General features: G+C 40.6%; 1 long non-coding RNA gene across 3 annotated transcripts in view; it reads left to right on the top strand.

Annotated features, from left to right (window-relative positions):
- LOC311443197 overlaps positions 1-6,719 on the top strand; it is a 61,368-nt gene extending 54,649 nt beyond the window's left edge. For all 3 annotated transcript variants that reach the window (XR_014697119.1, XR_014697120.1, XR_014697121.1), the window contains 2 exons: positions 3,309-3,447; positions 5,495-6,719. This is a non-coding gene — a long non-coding RNA (uncharacterized lncRNA). The remainder of the gene's footprint in view (positions 1-3,308; positions 3,448-5,494) is intronic.
- The last annotated feature ends 9,336 nt before the right edge of the window (positions 6,720-16,055 follow it).

Here is a 16,055-nt window from a genome sequence, read left to right as displayed (position 1 = left end):
ACTTCTTTTGGGTCTTGTCTGCTGTAAATGAAGTTATATGTTAAAAAGGGACCTAAATGCTGAAGTTTACCAGGTAGGATTTGTATTATGCTCTTGACATAGAAGCCTTTAAGCCTCAGTAAAAATTTTCTTTGCAGCTTAAGCTTACAGTAACTGGTGTGACCAATATCTGGGGATATTGTAAGATCTATACCATACTGCTCAATATCATTTGATTGTAGTAGAGTTTCAGGCTATTTGAAGAACATGTCTGTGTCTTAAGGTGCTGCAAGAGTTTCAAATCTATTATTTACATCAGAGTTGCAAATCTATTATTTACACCACATAATGGGTTTTACTTCCATTGCTTTTTAAGCCAATTTATCTAGTCCCTGAGTATGCGCTCATATGCGGTCAGTAAGCATGTATGATGTTATCTGGTTGCTTTGTGTTGATCCTAGGCCTGTCTGAAAGGCATGAGCAGAGGTTTAAATTTGGGATGTTTTAGTTTATTTTAGCAAATGTGCTTTTGAGACATTGAAACCGCCAAGTAGATAACTTTTGTGAGAAACCTCCAAGCATGCCTCTGTTCGGTGCTTAGTAGCAGCTCTGTAGATCCATCCACTGCTCAACTTTATATGTACTTTATATGTAATTGTGACAAACCAATGGAGATTCAGGTCTCTGGTATTTGGGTCTGCAGGCTGAACACCCACTGGTGGGAGTGTCTGGGTTTAGATCATTAGAACTGTAGTGTTCAGCCCACACCAAACTCCTGAGGAGTTGGAAAGTAGGAACTATTTCAGTCTCTTTTGTTCCCTCATCTTGACATCTCTTTCCCTATCTCTATCCATTTTTTCTTCTGGAAACTGCCTTTTTTGAAATCTTTTTCTCCCTGAATTCAGAGAGGCACAGCAAATATTTTGTCTGAACGTTGTGAAGCTTGGTAGTCCAAGGAAATGAAATTAGGACAGCAAGTAGGTTTCTGTCCTTCATTTACAAACTTGCTCTTGAGGCAAAATGGCTAAAGACATTGGTGAGCTTGCATCCTTACAGATCTGCCACCTGTGATCACAAAACAAAAGGCTGGAAGAGGTAAGAGGGGTGAGCTACAGGAACAGCGTGTAAATGAGGGGTGATTTGCACTGATTTTGTTCAATTGCGTGCAGAACTGAATGGAGACTGACCTGCTACACTGCTCCGTTTCCTTAGTGAGTCAGTGGAGCAATTTCCTTCTCCAAGCTGTCCAGACTAGACCTCTCATGAGTGTTAAATTTGCATTTCTTTACAAAATGCTCTCTCCATATTATTTTTGAATATGCAATTACATGGCAAACATGCTTGTATTTCTCTTGATGACTGTATTTACAAGACCAGCATTTGTGATGCTTTTAAACCCAAGATTATTCAGTCTTCTAATTTTAGAGCTGTTTCTTTCTCCCTTCAATACAAACCTGGTGTTACCAATTGAAAATTGGCCTTGGCTTCAACTTGCAGAATTATAAACAAATTGAGATCAATTTTTAAAAGTAAGGAAACTTGTTTTTCTCCTACATTGTTTTTAATGCACATGTATTCTTCAGCATGGACTCCCACTAACAGTATGCACATCACAGAATAAAGCTCCTCACAAGGTCCCAGCTTCCCCATGAAGATATGGGGAGACACAAAATGGGTCCCCTCAAGTAAGGATTACAATCATCAGATTAGTGAAGAGGGGAAGTTTCTGTGAGACTGATATCCTTTGGCAGTCTCTGTCTCGTTACAGATGTGGCTGTGATAAAGAACAAGGTCAGAACTTTTCTTTGTGTTGGCCTTTTGCTAAAACAAATTTAGTGCTGGTTAAAGGTATAAGCTTCTAGTGATGGAGAAATGTCTTCTCTACCCACAGGTGTTATGGCAGGATCCTCTTGCTTTTGTTTTCTCCTCAGATCTCTCTCTCTCCCTCCTGCCCCCGAGCCTTGTTTTCAGTGAGATTTCTTCTTCCAGAGAGCTACCACCAGAGGCTTTTGGGCTAAACCTCTTCATACCAGATTACACATGAATAATTCAAGCACATCAGCATTCATCCACACCCCCACCAAGGCTGTTGCCCAACTGAACTTACTCCTAGCTACCCTTTTTCCCACCTTTGTTCTGTTTTCCACTGCCCCTCTCCCTTTTGAAGGCAGACACCCATACTCACTGCTCCTTGCACAACATCCCGTGGGGATGGCCAGCTGCTGCTGTGGATGTCTTGTGTGACTGAGCTGCTAATGAGAAATAGGTTACTGCAGAGCACGCTGCCTTTGAGTTGTGTGCTCAGGTCAGGAGTGATTTCAGCAAGGGAGATTTCTGAGCAGGCTTGTTCATGCCTCTTGCTCGCACACCTCGCAGCAGCAGGTCAGGAGTGACCTACTTGGGGACCTTCCACGCAGAAAGCACTGGCCTCTATCAACTGAAATAAAAACCTCTCTGGTAATGGCCTACTGGTAGTGGTAGCTATTCTGTTCTGGAGCAGGAATGTGTGAAGTTGTAATCCTGGGCAGGGAAGCTCTGAACTTGAGGCCAATGATGGGAGAAATGTCTTTGTTCACGGCCAGTCTCTGAAGAGGTAACTGGCAGATGATTATTGATTTCCAAGTAGTCTGCAGTGGTAAAAATTCTTTGCGCGAGCCTTTCCTCAGTCTTCTGTGTGGACATTTCCATTTGTGACCTGTGATACTCCAGTGGAGTATCCACTCTTGCCCTGTTTGCTTTATGTCTTCGCTATCAACGAGGCACCTCGCTTTGCAGAAAGCCTCTCTGCCCACGCGTTGCTTTTTCTCATTTGTAGATCACTGCCTCAGTAGGGTGCAATCTCTTGAAACAAACATTGATAATAAAGATAAAGAATGGAGAGGAACATTAAAAATTGTTTGGATGGGTGAGATTATCAAAATGTAGAGGCTTCCCATCCCTCCAGAACAGGCCTAGCAGTAAAGCTAACTCTTTTGGCTCTCTCAGTGACCTTCTAAGTGACTTTACCTAGACACCAATTAGCAGTAGTTTAGTCCAATGGGATTAGCTTAGAGACTGATAAATTCATGTCATGTATGCCTCTGAAAGGCCAGCACCAGCCTTTCCTTGCTGGATTGGGTATGAATGGGCACATGAAAGGTGAACTATTCTATATTCTATTACTTATCCCCTTGGGCAACAAAGTCATCCCCTGTAAAGCTGAACTTTAAATATGATGGTTATTAAGGCTTGTCCAGGCTTGAGATTTAGCTCATATAAATTCTGACAGGAACAAATGACTCTAAATTGTGACCAAACTTTTCTTTCTCCCCATTCCCTTGCCCTTCCAGGTCTGCGGTTTGAAGAGGAAATGGTGAATAAGAATAGCACAAGAAGATAAACAACTACTTGAAAACAAAGTTTTTCAGCTCCTTTCCTAATGTAAAACTTCACAGCAATGTGCAGTTGAAGGCAACGTGGCTGTGACAGGTACTTTTCTATTTTAAAGTTGACTAAGAGCAGGTAACAAGTGGTGGGGGAGTGGAGCATGTCGAGCTGTATGTAGGGCTTAGTGGAGAAGATGGCAGAGCATAATGCAATTTCCTGGGTAAAGGAGCTATCAGATCATACACAAAAGTATTGATGGAAAAGCAGGTTGACCAAAATGAATCACTAATACATATTAGGGAGTGGCTAGATCTGGGAATTATTTCTGGCTCTTATTGATGGGCAAGCCATTTTCTTTTTCTCATTTTGTCCCTGTTCCGTTCTTCCTTTTTTTTTTTTTTTTTTTTCTTTTTTTTTTTCCTGTTCATGTGGCAAGCACCAAAGAGCAGTTACTGCGGGTACTGCAAAGTTGAATTAATGTAAGGTCTGACTTCGTGTCATCTCATGGACTAAAAATCATGTCAGCTTCACCATCTGTTCTTTCAGTTTGAATGAAACCTACTAAATTCAGAATGGCAAAGGAAAAGTAAAGGCTGGGGTGGAAGACTGCTACCACTGAGTTTCAGGGTAGGAGGGATCGCTAACTCACCCCCAGCCTACCCCAACTCATTTTTGTCAGGAAGCAGCAATGGTTAGGCAGACTTCCCATAGATCGGCACAGGCAAAGCTGGCAGAAAGCCCATGGCCACAGCAGTCTGCTGCTCAAGGCAGCTCTGCCTGGGTTGCATCCACCTAGAGCTGGCCGTGAAAATAGTCCGCTGTTAAAGACAGCCTGCATAGCACATTTGTCAGATCAATTAAATTAGCTTAAAAAGATCTCTTATGTTAAGTAGATGCAGCTTTCTTGCATATTCAAAAGCTGTTTTTTCAAGGACTACATACAGCATCTAGCCTGCTGGGGCTCTGACCTCGCTGAGGATCTCGAAGCAGTATCAGGAGCTGACTAAATAGTTTTATTTAGGGTGAAACAACATGTCCTTTGACTTAAGATAATGGTACTCTGCGAAGCTGCATGAGTCTGTTATTAGCCAATGGTCCCTGTAAAAATACTCAGTGATGTTGCAGAGCGAAAGAGGATAAAACCAAACTGTCTTGTGCCAAGTGATAAAACCTTTTGCATACGGTTATACTACTATCCTTTGCCCTTATAATGCCTTTCACAGAAGGATCTTGAGACATTTTCCAGACGTTAGTTAATTAATCTCCATAACATCCCTGTGAATTAGGTGACTTATCTACTATTTTACAGACGGGTGAACTGAGGCGCGTAGAGGTTAAGTGTCTTTCCTGAAGTTAAACAGTGAATTAGAGGGAAACGCTGGGAGTAAAATGAAGGGCCACAATTGTGTTTAACAGCCATGTTCTTTCATCAACACTACGGTTAGCTGAGAAAGCTACCTCCCTCTCTAGACCGTGTCCTGTTTAAAAGGAAGGTGGTCAAGTTCAAATATTTCTGTGGGTGTTTGCAAAACATTAGCTCATTAGTAAGTATTTTACTTGTAGTTTAAATACGTGACATGGATTCTTGGGTATTAAGTGAAAGATTGTACTATGTAAAACAGTGGTTTCTTATTGGAGCCAATTAAATCCTTCTCACGGGGGAATGAAACTGTGTTTAAAGACACCAACTGCATGTGTATGTTTTCTCAAAAAAGCACGACCACCTCAAACTGAAATGTATATTTTTAAATGGCTTCCAAGCTTGGCATTATAGTCTCTCTTGCACCTCAGAGAAATTGATTTTCTGCAAATGTTCAGCAGATTCTTTGATCATACTTTTTTATCAGAGGAAAAAAAAAAAAAAAAAAAGGAACTACTGAGTTGCTTTGTATTTAAGCAGACGTTCTGGAAGGTTGAGAATGCATAATTCATATTTGCAAATGTTGACAACTTGGGGAAAAGAGGTAGGTATTCAATACCTGTCCCACGTGGTATAGCCTGTCTGAATGAATATATACAATAGGAAGGGTAGCAGTCTTGTAGAGATATAGTTGCCACCTGTGTTTTGGCAAGCACCATATTTACTGGCATAAAGCCCATTCATCTTTGAAATGCTCCAGCTGCTGATGATCTGTTCTATTTTAATAAGGTGTCTCCAGATGTTTATGAAGAACCAGCGCAAAGGAGATGATCTATTTGACAGGCAGAACGTGAGTATGGGCCTCCCAAATACTCCGTTGTGACTTTCATGATTAATATTGACACGTTGAATTTGGCAGCTCTTACCGAAGCAATCTACTGCCAGATGGTGAAAGAATGGAAGGGGGCTGGAAGGAGAGGCAGAGAGACTTTCCACCTGCTGCTACCCAGTCAGTAGTCACAGTGCCTGGCACAGCTAGGGATGAAGAGGAGGCTGGAGGGTAGTAGTGCCGTATGATGGACTGGGTGGGATGGACGTTCTGGTCCTGCATCCCTCTTTTTGTCGATGACAAACCTAGGATAGGTCATCAGCTCTTCTCCCACAAGGGAAACAAGCATCCATGGCCTCCTTCCAACCCGCAACAAATTACCTTTGTTCTTCCAATTAATTTAGCCTTCTGCTTAGTGTGCAGCAAATGTATAATTAGCTCCAGGAAGACAGAAATGTTATTTCAAAAAACTGTTTGAAATATCCCAAAGAGGCATTCCAGCAGGCTTTACCCAGTATTCCTCTATCTCCATTCCCACTTTAATTACCAATGAGCCTCCTTGTTTAATGCTATTTTATGGAGCTGCTCTTTCTTTCTCTGCTGCTATTAGAAAGTTGCTGGTGTGGAAAAATCATGGAAAGTGTCATGAGAAGAATCATGGCAGAATGAGCTCGTTTTGAAAATCACTATTCAAAACTAGATGGAGGCTTATGGGTTTTTGTTTGTTTTGGGGTTTATTTATTATTTCTGGAGCCTGACAGTGATAAATTATCAGCAGAAGAATGCTGAATCTTCCATTCTTTCCTCTTTTTGCTTGGGAAAGTGGGACCAGAATTATGGGTGAAACATCGCCTCTCTTGACTATGTAGTCTCTTATGATAGCAGAACAGTGCAGGCATAGAAGTACAACATAAATTTGACTTTCAGTGTAGTTCAAAATTGTGCTTATCCTGCATTTGTCAAGATGGGGTTTGAAATTCAAGTGAATATAAGAAGAGAGAGTTTTCATCCATAAGTGAGATAACAATGTGATCTGTGGCTTTCATCTCTGGATTCCCTGCCTCACCATCCCTAGAGACATGGGTTTTTAATATCCTGAACTGTCACCTGAGCTGGAGGAGGACACCAATAATGCAGCCATCCATCCCATCTCGTGCACGGTGCCAGCTTGCAGAAACAAAAAGATTTATTTCTTCACACCAAGTGTATGTTCATTCTGATTCTACCTCACTGAAGTGAGTTGTTTCTGATTTTTGCTGGGGTAATAAAAGAGAATAGGATTTTTGCAGAGAAGCACAAATGCTACAGATTCTTGTTTTGTTTGAAAAGAAGTTCAAGCCTTCTACATCTATTTTTTTAGGGGAAAGTAGGTCAGAAATGCCATTTCCTATTTGGTCACCAACACAATCTCTTGCTAAAATTCTGACCCATTTCTGTTTTTCAGACACAGGGCTTACAATAAGTAAAATAACTTCAGATTCTTGTATTGCTTGTGTTTAGTTTTGCAATACCTTCCTATTCCTATTATATATTGTATCCCTATAATGCTCTATATGTATGCCCATGTGGTTTTATCAGTAGTTGATATGCAGCCTATGTGCTGGGTAGAAATACTGCAATCAGCAGTGACTGAGGAGGACTGGAAGTCAAGGATACTATTCTGTCCAGTTTCAACGCTATGGGGAATTTGACTGTAGTCCGACCCCACACTTCAATAAGAGGTCACAGTCCCAAAGGTGCTGGTATTGGAATGTGTCAGTATGTCACTTTTTAGCTGAGGGCAGAAAATAACTTCCCTTAGCAAAGAAAGAGCTGAAGAAAAGGAGACTGGCTGTGAAAAACTGAAGGGCCATGTCCCCTCTTGCTTAATTATATAACTTGGAAAGTTCCTCCCCTGAACCTAAGCAAAGTATCTTTATTGTCTGAAGTATTTCTCTATCCCCAGTGGATTACCCAAGTGTTATACTTACACACATAGAAATCTTCCAGCACCATCTGGAATACAATTCACTGCTGCATTGGGAACTGGCACTGAAATGACCAAGGAGTTCAGGACAGGAAATGAATGATGCCATTATGCCCAATTTCAACTTCACAGCAATTTTGGGAGGCAGAATGTCAATACCCAATCTACAACCAGGTCATTGGGCTATCAAGCCTGGAGTTGAAAAGCACCCTGGATCCTGCCATCTGTTAAGGCCTATCAGTGGCACTTAGTGCCACGGTATCTGAGCATCTAATGACTACAAGGAGTAAGGATCTCAGCTGTACTTCTCATCCAGAACCTGATTCTTCCCTTAACGCTATGCTGAAGCATTGCTTCATTACAGAGGGTAGAGTGCCATCTACTGAATCAGGCTGGCAGTGTGTTTTCGTAACTTCCACAAAAATGTGAAATGATCTCGTACCTTTATCGATTTATCCTAGTGCTCTCTGCTGACTATTCATTTAAGACAGCCCTCTCTGCTCCTTCAGTTCAGTCCTCCCGTATGTTCTGCCTGGAGCTGAGCACTCTAACGATAAATAATGGACAGTAATTTAGCATCAGTGGTGTGTTAGAGTCACGCTAGCAATTCTGAAATCACATTATTCCAACCACTTTGCTGTATGGTTTTGTGTCATTTTGAAGACTATTTGACATATTTCATAGAAAAATATCTTTATCCAAATAATATAGATTTCAGATTTTAGGATCTTTTGCAGTTGTATAGCTCTTGAACTCTGCGCTGTTTGTGAATGATTATTGCAGATCCCACTTATTTGAAAGCTTCCTAAGTTACATTTATAAAGAGTTACAGAACATGGCTGCTCTGAGAGATGAAGGGAATACAGGATCCACTCAGTGGCCAGGAATCCTACAATATATTGAGATTGATTCTTAACTCAAACATTGAGGGTTTTCTAATTTTCTAAATTCTAATGAACTAAGTGGTACTGTTCTTGCCATTTTTAAAGGCTATATACCCCTGTTAGCTAAAAGGAAAAATGAATGAGATTTGCTCCTTTCATGTAACCTGGAAGGTTTGCTGTCCCATGGGCCCTAGGTTTGACAGTTGTAACTGCTTTAGTGTTTCTTCACTCATTCCCTTCAGGCAGCAAATCTGTTCCTGCTCTTTGGAACAGAAAAAAAGTAAAAGGAATTGTTCTTGCTGTCATCATGAGGCTCTGACTCCAGTGTGACAACTGCAGGCTTTTGGCTGTCATTTGGAGGTTGCTGAACTATCTCACTAAAGGCAATAGAGACAAAGAAGTGTGCCTCTGAACCTTACCAAAATTCAGGATTCTAAGTTGGGTCTGGCTTGTGCATGCGCTCACTGATGTGATGTCTTCAGAAGCTGTTTAGTTCCAACAACTATACCTAAAAACTGATAAAATCAAAGAAATAGTTGAAGTATAAGACATGTATTTTCTGTGCAAGCCAGCTTTCCTGGACTCAATAATAATTTCACACTAAGGCAAAACTCTTGAGCTGTAATAAGCTCCTGTGATCAAAATGTAGCACCAGGCCTAAGGTGTCTGCTCAGGGAAAAAAAAAAAAAAAAAAAAAAAAAAAAGATATTTCTGTCACTGAACCTACAAAAGTATTTCCTCTATCTGGTAGTAAGACTTCTGCCACCTAGGTGATGATTCAGCTCTATGCATGGGAAAAAGGTAAAAAGCTAACCAGGTAATATAACCGTAAGACTTGCATTTCACTAACAATCATTGTAACAAGCAAGGCTGATGTTTAAACAACAATAGTTATTCTAATGAAGATTACAAGATCTTTAGTCATGGATTCAAATTCCTTAGTTAAACATATAGAACGAGATATGTGTAATAAATCTGAAGAATTATGTAGTGTATATTTATTCTGTGATAAAGCATCACATGTAGGACCTCCTCCAAAAAGGTCCACAGGGTGTAGTGGGAGTTGCTCCAGAACCACAAAACCTCACTGAAGTAATGACTGAGTGTCTGTAAGAATGGTTAGACTAAATCTGTCAGGCTTCATAGCATCATTAAGCTTTGGAGCAGGCTGAGAGATTAACTAGCTTCTCAATGTTTGTTCTAGTGTGTGTTTTGTTGTTGTTGTTGTTGTTGTTTTGTTGTTGTTGGTGGTGGTTTTTTCTATGATTCTGAAATCAGAATTGTAGAAATCAGAGATAGGAAAACTGTGATGTTTTGTGATGGTGGTCAGCTGTTCCAATTTCTGTTTAGCAGAAGTGGCTTTCAACGAGCCTGGCATTGCCAGGCATTTAGTCTTCCCCAGCTTCAAAGAAACACATTTCCAGTAGTTGTGTATTTATGCTCTGTTATGAGTGCATGTGTTTGCTCATCACCTTGGAGCTGGAGATAGTGCCCACAGTACCCCGAGGTGAAGCATACATCTTCTGTGTCCTTGCAGTGAGGGCATGTGCCCTCAACCCTTTCTCCCTCTGAGAGCTGAAACTCCCTGTTTATCTCCAAATAACATTTTTTTTCTACTCAGACCTAGTTAATACATGCTAACCTTAGTGTAAACAGTTTTTTCATAGAAAAATTCCCTCAGGAAAACTTCGTTTGATTTTTGAGGAGTTGCTTAGCTGTAATCATGCAGAATTCTCTGGGTTTCAAGCCGTGTGCCTCCTGCAGAGGTGTTCTGCCTGCTAATGATAGGAACTCAAGCTGTTCATTTTGTTTAGGCAAGGACGCTTGAAGGACAGCTTGCTACTTTCACCATCCCTTCCTATCTTACACAAGAAAAACTGCAGAACTTTTGCAGAGTAAGTGTTGTAGTCCCTCTGCTTAAACCTGCCTCTGAAAATACATGGGTGTTGCTATCAAGAATGAGCCACTTGTTTCTTTTCTAAGAGGTTGCTGTAGGGAGAGATTTCCATCCTTTTCTGATACAAGCTGTAAAACGGTGAGAAAAAGTGACTGATACCATAGTGAAAGCTTTCTGTCTTCAGAATGAAGACATACTACAGAAACACTAGGCAGATACTTAAGAGTGGATTTGTAGTACGCAGTGAAAATGACTGTTCACTTAGTTCCAGGCAAAGCTGCCTCCTCCAAATTATTTTTAAGGGAATCAGGCTTATTTTAATGGGCTGGAATGGCAGCCCTCTTGCAGACTTGGAAGAAGTTGTTACTGCAATCTTTGCTGTTCACAGCATTTCACTACACTTCTTCCTGCTCCAAGGCATCCTTGTAAATCCCTGTTCCAGTGCAAACCCCTCTGTTCCCTGAAATGACAACTGTGGGAAACTAGCACTGGGTCATAGCCACATTCTCATCTGAAGGGGAAAGGACTTGCATCTCCACCAGATGTTTTTTGAGACAGCTCTACACTGTCCCTGCCTCCCTGTGCTGTTCAAGAAACCACCTGCCATAGTCCTTTCTTGGAGGAATTCAAGGAGGATGCGAGCTGTTGCCCCTCTGTGCCTTCCTCAGGGAGCCAAGAGCGTGTTATCATTCTTCTAGACAAGTCCTTAGTTTGAAATGCTTGGGAATGTGTATTCCAATAGTGGGCATGCATGTTTATATGCAATGTATCTCGAACAACAAAAGGTAATGAATCACTTTTCAGGCTGTTTGCATGCAATTAATAAAGCGTTAGTAATACAGAGGATGGTAGCCCCTGTGTTAACGCTGCCTGCCGGCTAAATTCCTCTAAATGTCTGCTCAATTTTCCCTGATATCTTTGCCAGTGCTCAGAATACAAAATGTGTTTTGTGACAGTGGCTCTGTGTTCTCGTTAATCCGGCATGTTGTTCCCTCTGGTAATGGGTGAATGGAGCTCAGGACTGTGTTAGAGGCCCCAAAACACACAGCTTGCTTCAGCTTGATCCAAACCCCCTCACATCTTCTCATTGCGGGGTTGTGCGCAGTGAAACAAAGCACAAGAAACAGAAGAAAGTTTGCAGAAAATAGAGGTGTGAATAATGCCGTGAAGGAAATGAGAAAATAGCTTTTGGCACCTTCAGACCAAGCTATCTGGGTCCTAACATTTCTGTAGCATGTTGCATGTTAGCTGCCTGCTCTTCCTGCCCTGCAAGAGAGGCCCCTGGGCTGTGGAAAAGCTCGTATTGATGAGATGTGGTTGATAGCTGAGGATTTTATCATTCAGTGCAGGTGTGACTGCACCTATATCCTCCCTGTAGAGCTCCTCATTCACCTGTTACCAATGTTGATTAATCATTCTTTGCAGGTAAGGAAAAAAAAAAAAAAAAAAAAAGAACATGGGGTTCAGGGGAGAAAATCTACAGCAGAAGCCAGCGAGGTGAGTGCGTTTGGGCATTAAACATGGCTGAGAGAGATTTTGAATTCTAATCGTGACTTTTCCCTAAGTATTTGTTCTGCCCTATCAGCTAATACAGCAATGGTGCATACATTAACATCCTGAAATTGAAATAGAGATCAAGGGTATCGGGTATAAATTGGTTTTACAGCATAACGTTAAATAATCAAACCATACTGGAGCAGCCTCTGTGACAAAACGACTTACATTTTTGGTGCTGCTTTTTAAATGTGATTATGCATTTTAATTGTTTAACTTCAGTCTATGGAGTAGTTTCAAGGATGTTTTAAAATAGCTTACAGCATGAAAAGCCTCCTGATCTTTAAATACGCCTCAGGTTCAATAAATTTGTTTTTAATTTTGCCTGATGTGTGAAACAGAAATTTTGTTCAGTGCTTGCAGGGGGGCGGAGCAGGGTTTCATAAAACACTCTGGGACAAGGAGGCTACACAGGCGTAAAGGCAGTAGAAATTTACATTCTGCTTCTTGTCTTGTATCACTGGAAGAACACAAAGCCCCTGTAAATATCACAGTGTTTGGAGGAGCAGTACACTTCTGCTGTTCTAAGCCTTAGAAGGAGCAGCACTATGGTATAATGGGGCTCAAATAAAGATGCAAAGGTGGCTGGTTCGTCTTGCTCCTCTCCTTCAGCCATTCATCTCATTGTTATCTCCATGAAGTGGAACCCTATCCGTGGTTCTGGGTAGCCCAACCAAATGTAGAACCAATGCCAAACCTTACTGAATTTGTTCCTGCAGTATGTAGATCCCCTCCCGTGACTGTGAGGCAGGAGCGGATTAATTTGGAGATGCATCTTGCAAGCATGATAATGCATGAAAACAGAGATCTAATTCTGCACTTTGTTTTTACTCCTGACTATTCAGAGAGCAGAAAGTCATAATTTACAGTGCCAATTGTCAGCATTTTTAACCAAATCATTGCTTAAAACACTGGAAATATGATAGGAAAAAAAAAATGGCAGATGGTGTCATTCTGCTAAATGTTGTTTACTGTTGTCTGTTGTTTTAGAAGCGCTCAAAGTGGAATTTAAACAAGAGCTTTATCATGCAAGCAACAGACCTCTCCTTCAAGGGTTTCAATTTAATACATTTCTTGTTGATGAGTGGCACTAATAATCGAGGTCATCGGTCACCTTGAATCCCAAAGTCTTTGATGAGGATGTGGTGGGGGAAGGCCTTGAGCACGTCCTTGATCTGTGTGAGGTAATTAAAACTTCAGTCACCTCCACAGTTCCCAGTGGTAAATTCCTAAATTGCTGTCTTGATTTTTATTTTAAAATGGTTCTGACCTTAAAGAAAAATATCACTGTGAAGAATTTGTAAAGAAATAAAATTAAGTGCTTGTAAAACCAGTTTGTGAAAGTAGCCCAATCATCTCCTCCACTGCCACCCTACAGTGCTGAAAGAATTGAAGACCTCTTGCTTAAGGATTGTGCTGGTTCTGAATACATCTTTTGTTCAAATGTTCAGTTTAAAAGGTGAGAACTGGGGCTGTTTATGAAGAAGAACACAACTTTGTGCCGCTTCACACAATAGAGTAACACTGAAAATTTGGAAAAAGGACTTGCAAAGAATTTCCAGACCACTGAGACGTGGATAATTGTCTTTTAAGATGCACCCAGTTCTCAGTTGCATGGTACACTTGTCAAATTTATTAAAATGACACATCTATTTGTAACCCTCTGATAAGAACCTGATTAAATTTTTTGCCTGACTCGTTGGAGATCCCAGTGATGTCCCTTCTAATAAATGTCGATTGCATTTGTCATTAATTTTAACATTTGCAGTCCCATTAATTTTTTAAGAAGGTGTGGTCTGTTTATAATGGTTTTCCTGTGTGTGCATTAACAGCAGGCGAGCTGGCTTCACTGAATAAAGTGAAAGGTTTTCTTTTTATTTTTTCCCCTATATCACATTTATATTCATTGAGAATCCTCAGTTACTGGAATGAGGCATGTTTATAAAAGATAATAACATGACTGAGGCCTGTACTTGGGTCTCTCCGCATGAATTGAGGCAGGCAAGCACTCAGGTTGTTTTATCTTTGGTGACCAGTCATTTTCATAAAAAAAACTTACTGCTGTGTAGAGGCAGGAATATACTTTCTCCTACCAGATCTGGTGATGAGCCTTGAAGATTGTCTTCCTGGTATTTCACAAGTGAAGCAAATCTTTGCAGAATCAATCTGTTTGCAAGGATCAATGACATTTGCATTTCTGGGCCTTAGATATTTATCTACTGCAGTATTCTTTATTTATTTATTTTACTGCTTTCTAACTCAAAGAGTATACTTAAAAATATACTTTTAAGGTTAATATATTAAGGTTAATATAAGCATACTTTTTAAGGTTATTATGTTTTGAAGAGACGATTTGGCTGAAGTTCATTGCCTTACAGTCTAACTGAATTGGGCACCTGTTGTATGATATGAGAACTCTCCTGTTCTATAGCAGCCGGTGAACTGAATAAATTCCTATTCTGCTATGGAGCAGCCCCTGGGGAAGCAAACAGACACTGCCTGGGTATCGCCTCTGGGATGTATTGTGCGTCAGAGCTCAGCCCCACTTCAGCACGAACACTCTTCTCAAGTTGGGTCTTAAATGCATAGACAGTAGCAGATAGCCTTGGGTCTTAAAGTGTGTGTCTTGTTCCTCTGTTATCAGTTGCTTCAATGTTCCCAAACTACACAATGTCTGTTGTGGATAACAGTTACCTGCATCGCTTCCCATTCTCCAGTTGCTATTTCAAATGGAATTTAATTTCTTGAGTGAGGATTGCATATGGTACAGCTTTGTAGACTGAAGAATTTTTATATATGCATTTAACTAGATGAGCTTCACTTAAAAAATAAAAAATGTAGGTATCCAGCAAAATAACATGAAAAACACTTTCTGTTGATGGGTGTACATTTTCCAAAGAGACAACACCTATTTGATCACTTATCCCAGAGCTTATATGATGCAAAGTTTTTTAATCCCATGCTTTATTTTCATAATGACCTAATTTCATTAACTCTACATCAGAGTCAGAAAAAAAATATTCAGCAAGCACCATGTCTTTCAAAACATGCTAAGACTTAAAGCTCAGAAAGGGATTTTTATATCCCATTAATTTCTTAATTGTAAACAAAGCCTCAGTACCTTGTGTAATAACCACATTTCAAAACAGCATGTGGCTCATTAAAGTCCTAACATCTGAACTTGTATATTAAAGGTAACCAAATAATTAATCTGAGTAGCATTCCTTCGATTCGTGAGACTGTAGTGTGCCCACTAGAAGGCACTATCAGCTAGAGAGTTATAATATCAAGAAAAAGAATAGAGTGAGGAAAGAGTTTCATATAAATAATTCCATGTGAATACCTCCAGAACTGCTGACAGGTGCAATTTCAGAGAGAGGATGGACAGTGCATCTAGCCTTGTTTACAGCTATTTCACAGCAAAACCATAATGAATCAAAATTATTTGGTTTTCGAGGTTACAGTGTCAAATGTGTTTACAGTATGAAGGAAAGCATTACTTGAGTTTTCAAGGTTGGAGGAAGAACCAGTGAGCAGCCTCAGCACTCCCCCAGAAAGACAGGAGGGTGAGGTCTCTTTCTTACCAATTTCCCCAGTAATCTTTGGCAAATCAACGTCCCATGTATCATTCTTTCTGAGGAAAGGAACCAACAGAACTTTATTGGGAATGCTGAGATAACAATTCTAGAGGGGGGGGTTAATGTGAATTTGCGCAACCATTCCTTGTCTCCCTTGCGAACAAGAGATTGCAAGAATTGCAAGATGAAATTGTATTAACTCCTCATGAGATCCATCCCCAAACTGGCAGTAGTGTGGGCAATGGTACTTACCAGGAAAGTTTTTCTGAGGAAACCTCCCTGGGTTCAACTCAGGGATAGGAACGGAGGGCTTTGAAACTACCTCTTGCAGACAGGAGCATCGTAGTTTAGGGTCTCTGTATAACCGGCTTCATTCAGTGCATGCACCCCATGGTATTTATTAGTTAAAGAGCTACCTGTGTGCAGTCTTATTTACTGTGCATTGTCAAGACAGAGATTAAATGAAAAATCCTCTTAAGGACACCATGATTCTGTGTCACTTAACAATGGGTCTAAGTGTTTCAAAACAGGGATTTATGTTTTGAATCTCTGTAAATGAGAGCATCGCTCCTGTTGTAACGACAGGTGAGGTAGAAGTTTCAGACCTACTTCTGTTGCCAAGTGTAAATCACTTAGAACAGT

The sequence above is a fragment of the Aythya ferina genome (assembly GCF_964211825.1).
Source record: "Aythya ferina genome assembly, chromosome: 12".
NCBI lineage: Eukaryota > Metazoa > Chordata > Aves > Anseriformes > Anatidae > Aythya > Aythya ferina.
Note: the sequence above shows the minus strand (reverse complement) of the source record. Positions and strands in the feature narration are given on the sequence as shown.